This window comes from Rousettus aegyptiacus, unplaced genomic scaffold, assembly GCF_014176215.1.
Source record: "Rousettus aegyptiacus isolate mRouAeg1 unplaced genomic scaffold, mRouAeg1.p scaffold_m13_p_1, whole genome shotgun sequence".
Classification (NCBI taxonomy): Eukaryota; Metazoa; Chordata; class Mammalia; order Chiroptera; family Pteropodidae; genus Rousettus; species Rousettus aegyptiacus.
The window spans coordinates 121,630,630-121,636,083 of NW_023416284.1; the positions used below are offsets into that span (position 1 = coordinate 121,630,630).

At 44.5% G+C, this 5,454-nt stretch overlaps 1 pseudogene; it reads right to left on the bottom strand.

The window, feature by feature from the left end:
* Window positions 1-1,842: 1,842 nt before the first annotated feature.
* LOC107509270 lies at window positions 1,843-3,883 on the bottom strand (annotated as a pseudogene).
* Between the last annotated feature and the right edge of the window lie 1,571 nt (window positions 3,884-5,454).

Below are 5,454 nucleotides of genomic sequence, written 5' to 3' on the forward strand. Positions count from 1 at the left end.
AAATTACCAGTTTATAAGGAAAAGATAAAATTCAGGAACAGCTAGATAGAAGAGGTGCTTAGGCCAAGATACAGGGAAAGGGCACAGAGCTTCCATGCCCTATCCGAGCGCTCCTCTAGCCCAAATCTCTCTGTGTTCACCAACCCGGAAGCTCATCGAACCTTGTCTTTTGGATTTGGACAACCGAATAAAGACCTCATTTCATGGGGATGACTGATTAAATCACTGGCATTGATGATTGGAAGTGGGACTGAAAGTTACAACCCTCTTATCACAGGATTGGCTCCCATGGCAACCAGGCCCTATCACTAGGTGAGGTCCTAAGTTACATCATTAACATAATAAAAGTTACCTTTGTCATTCTCATAGCTTAGGAAATTCCAAAGAGTTTTGGGAGCTCTGTGCCTGAAACCATGACATGGATCAGATATAAATTTCTTATAAATCACAATATCACAACAACATTGAATGAAAAGCCAATGAAATATGGAGTTATATCCACATCTCACTGTTTGCATTAATCTTTTCCTTCGTGTTGCACCTCCTTATTTTGACATTGTGGGGTAAGGTGGTGACATAAGAATCTGGAAAGTTTTCATCTCCAGAATCATGTACTCTTTTCTTGGTAGACAAACTACGGTCCGCTTAGTGTTCTAGGCTTCTTTTTGCTTACACTGTTGGTTTGCTTCTGCAATTCAGGTAGGCAAAGGAACTTCTTGAGGTATTTCCATCACCATCAAAATCAGTGACTAACCAAGAATGGCTAACTGCTCTTAGCAGGAACCGTGCTAGGAGTGGCAGGTATTCAGTGCCATGAGTACTGAATCTTTGATCTGGGGAGAATAGGTTCTATTACCTCTGATGAAAACCCAGTATCTTTGTATTTCTGGGCGTCTTGAATAAGTGCCTTTCTTGTTAATACAAGTCTCATCCTGTGTAGTTCAGAGGGGGTCGCATTATTAGCCATATCTTAAGAAGGAGGGACATAACACAGAGACGGAAGCACAAAGGTGGTTAGAATGTCATCTAAGGTGGGCTCCTATCTTCTGCACTGACCCTCCAGATAATCATTTCATTTGGCAGTCAGCCAAAGATTGCAGAATTAAACAAAAGGGCTGCCTCAAGGACTAGGAGGGAAGGAGCAGCAGATGGAATCTGACAAAAGTTGATTGCAGAAGGGCAGGACTGCGGGAAGGCATTTGTAGGGCCCTGGGATGACAGTTTTAATGAGGATATGAATGACAGCAACCCAGGGAAGGAGGCCTTATATCCTCATCCATCTGCATTATTTTCTTAAAGACCTTTTTGATGGATCCTGGTGTGGCAGAATTTGAATGACCACATCTGCTTATGGAGACAAAGCAGGTGAGCCTTTCTCCAAGGGCTCTTTCCTGTCTCTCCTCCTTGCGCCTCTCCAAGTTCTTGGTAATATACACAGTAACACAGAAAAGACTGAACCAGTTCCCCTCTGGGAAAAACAATTGTAAGCTGAACACTAGAAAAGCTGGTAATTTTTTTTTTTTAATCTTAAAGGTGTCAATCTGCATGCATTTTATTTTTTTCATGGTTTGCATAGCTTTTATTTAATCAGGAGGTAATCAAATCTATATGTGGTCTAAAAACAGTAAAGATGAATACAAAGAACACAGTCCATCTAGGGTAGGGCTGGAGGGTGGGCCAGGCCATGCTTGTACCTGGCACCCAGAGAGAGGGGCTGGGCTGCCTGGCAGCAGCAGTGACAGGCCCAGGAGAGGGAAGCTGGCTGGGCATATGGCAGGGAGGGCATTGCCTGGCTGGGTGAGCCTGCCTACCTGTTCCACAGGACAGGCAGAGAAGCTGAGACTAATTGTATGGCCAGCCTGACCCCCAGGGCAGACCCAGGAAAAGCCAAGGCCCAGCCTGGATTCTCTGTTGACAAGTCCAAATCTTCACAGTGCCGTTCACAGCCCCTGAGAAGAGCTGGCCCCAGGACACAGCCAGCCGAGTCACTCTGCCCTGGCGATGCAGCAGGGAAATGTTCGTGCTCCAGACCTTGCGAGACTGTAGGTTGTGCTGAAGACTTTGGTCTGCTCTGGCAATGAGGTGACTGCCAGGGCATGCTTGATGCCCACATGGCCCATTAAGGTCTGCACTCGCTACCTGTCTTGCAAGCGGTTCTCCTAGGTACCTCAGATGATGTGGTGATTCCTTATGGTGGCAGAGTAGATGCTGCTGCTGACATCTGCTGGACATGGATGCATTTGAGTGTCTGGATGCCCCAGATCTTGATTGTCTGGTAGGAGCTGCTGTATGGGTAGTTTGGGTGGTTGCCAGGGCCTGTACCCAGTAGCTGAGGCCAATGAGTTCCTTTAACTTCGGCTCACTGCCCACTATGTCCCAGACCTTGATGGTCTTCAGAAAGCTACTGAAGAGCATGTTGTGCAAGGAGACCAGTGTGCACTCTCATTTTCCAGGCACAGCTCATGTTCACTTTCTGCAGGTTGTAGATGTCCCACATGGTGATGATGCAGTTTACTGAGCCACAGTAGAGCTCTCGCCCCTGGATGCAGAACGCCAGCACCATGCTGTCACAGCCCTTCAACATCTTCTGGCATTTGTATGTGGTATAGTTGCCCCACACCTTGATGATTTTGCTAAAGGAGCTGGTGAGGAGCAGGTCATCCATGGAACAGATGACAGCGCCCTGGTAGCCCATGAAGGTTTCTTTGTATTTGAAGATCTGCTGAAAGTCACAGGATCCTTGGGTGCCCATGTTCAGCTACGTATTGATGTGGGGTCCCTCATTCAACATGGATGCATCCCTCCAGAACTCCATATGGTGCTCATTGAAATTGCTCTGGTTTTCGTCTAGAACATCAGACTTGAACTCAAGGATCTTCTCATATGGTTAATCTTTTCAAGAGTTTGATCAGCATGGAGTGTATGAAAGCAATCTCCTGGTCCTTCTGGGCCAGAGCCATGTGCATCTCGTGGAAGCTGTCAATCGTCTGCTAAATGAATTTTTTTTGGCCTGTCTAAGCAGCATGTCCTCAGGTCCCTCTCGTATATGTCCTGGTACCCAGTGAATGTGTACTCCTACTTGGAATGGCAACACTTTATGTGATCACACTCTCTGAGAGGGACCTATAGGTTATCTTAATGAGCAGTGGGCAGCTGGTGTTTTTCAGGCTCTTCACTGGCTTGTAGTCACAACTGCCCTCGAGGGCCTTTCAGCTGCTGCGCTCGATGGTGAAGGGGCACCCTTGAGGGCCTACTTCAAAGATGATGGACTTCCCAGGCCTCACCATCCAGATAGCCATGCCTGAAGTGGATGAAGAGTTCCCAGACCTGCTTGGCCACTGCAGTGTTGTTTATCATGACTGTCAACTTGATGTTGTCCCCAGGACACTTCTTTGACTTCAAGGTGCATCTTCGACAGAACACGTGCCCACATGTAGTGATTGCAGGGTCCTTGAACACACTGTAGCAGAGTTGGCAACAGCACTTCACAAAGGGCTACTTAGCAAACAGAAGTCTCTCTGGCTCCTCTTCATCTTTGGACATCGAGGATGTGGAGTGCAGCAATAGGCTGGACTCAGAGTTGGGGGAGAGGCTGGAGAGGGCCAAGTCAAAGTGGTGCAGGGTGCTGATGGGGGGCAAAATGTCCTTTTTGTCCCTAGGGGCGTAGGCAAGGGTGCTAGAGGAGGAGGACATATTTCGGTGCTGATTTTATGTGCTGGTTCCATAGGCTTTGCTGATAGTGGTGACTGCTGAAAAGGAGGTCCACAAGGTCATTTCCATTCTGGTCCCAGTAGTGATGCCTAGGGTGGGAAGGGCTGGTAGGCCCCCTGGAGAACTGGTTGTAGTGGGCACTTTTGCCCAAGCCCCTGCTCGACAGAGACATCCCCTTGGTCACCAGCCATGTTTTCAAAATAACTATTAGAACAAGGACAGGCTGCTAAGAAAATCAATAAAGTATGTTGGATGTCAGCAAGTTACAAATATTTCCTTCTATATAAAGTCATGATAAATGTTGTACTTTTATCAGTGACTTGAATTTTATAGATACTAAACCCAGTTTAAATGATACTATTGAACTATTTTTGAAGTCTGAATTCCTCCAGTACTCATTGCACACTTAGATGACCACCAAGGAAGAGTGAAAGGTTAGCAGGGTCAAGGGCTGCAAAGAGAATTAAGAAGATGAGTGCTGAGGAAACACTATTGGATCAGTGATAGGTGACCTTTGAGAGAGCATTTCGGTAGCATAATAGAGAAGGAAGTCAGCTTGTAGCACATTACAGACTAATTGGGTAGTAGAAAAGAGACAGTAAGTGAGACTTCTCTTTCTATAGTCTAGCAGTGAAAGATGAGAGAGAATTAGTTTGACAAGCTAGCTGGGCCAAAGCACATTTTATTCTATTTTTTAGTTTCAAGTATACAGTATACAGTACATTGGTTAGACATTTATATAGTCTATGAAACAATCCTCCTGATTATTCTATCTTCCCTCAGGCTTGCACATAGCCGTTATCTTACTGCTGACTGCACTCCCTATGCCATGCTCCTCATCCTTGTGACTATCTATCAACTACAAATTTGTGCTTCGTTAACCTTTCACCACTTTCTCCCAGCACCTCTCGTCTTCTGGTCATCACCCAATTTTCCTCTATATTCGTGGGTCTTTTTTCTATTTGCTTGTTCATTCTGTTCCTTAGATTCTGCAAGTCAGTGAAATCATATGATATTTATCTTTCTCTGACTGACTTATTACACTCAGCATAATCACCTCGAGGTCCATCCATGCCATTGGAAATGATAAGATTTCTTTCTTCTTCTTCTTTCTTTCTTTCTTTCTTTCTTTCTTTCTTTCTTTCTTTCTTTCTTTCTTTCTTTCTTTTTTTTTTTAAACTGAGTGATATTCCATTGTATATACGAACCATAACTTCTTTATCCAATCGTCTGTTGATAGGCATTTAGGCTATTCCATATCTTGGCTATTTTAAATACAAAGCACATTTTAAAAAAATTGTTTATAGGCAAAGCAGGAAGCATAGGAGAGAAATGTGCATTTGTAGCAGCGTTCAAGGCCGGAAGGGGATGTGGGTGGGGTACCAACTTCTTAGCACAAAATTCCCAGGACAGGTGTTCTGTCTGCCTAGTAAGCACTTATCCTGAAAAGAGGTTTCCAGAATTGCTTCGGTTTTGTAGGACTCAAAGGAGTTTCTGAGCTCGAAACACACAGGCATTTATTTGCCTATTATATCATCTAAAAGTGATACAATGCACACAGAGATAATGAAATGGAGTTACCAGTTCAATATCGTTTAAAACGATATTAGCCAAAAGATGTTAGCCAAAACACTAACCATAATAAGAAACATTAGATAACTTTGTTTAGTTTATTCACATATTATACAGATTAGGTAGATACTATTATCATTTTGCATGTGAGGAAACTGAAGCAGAGGCTTA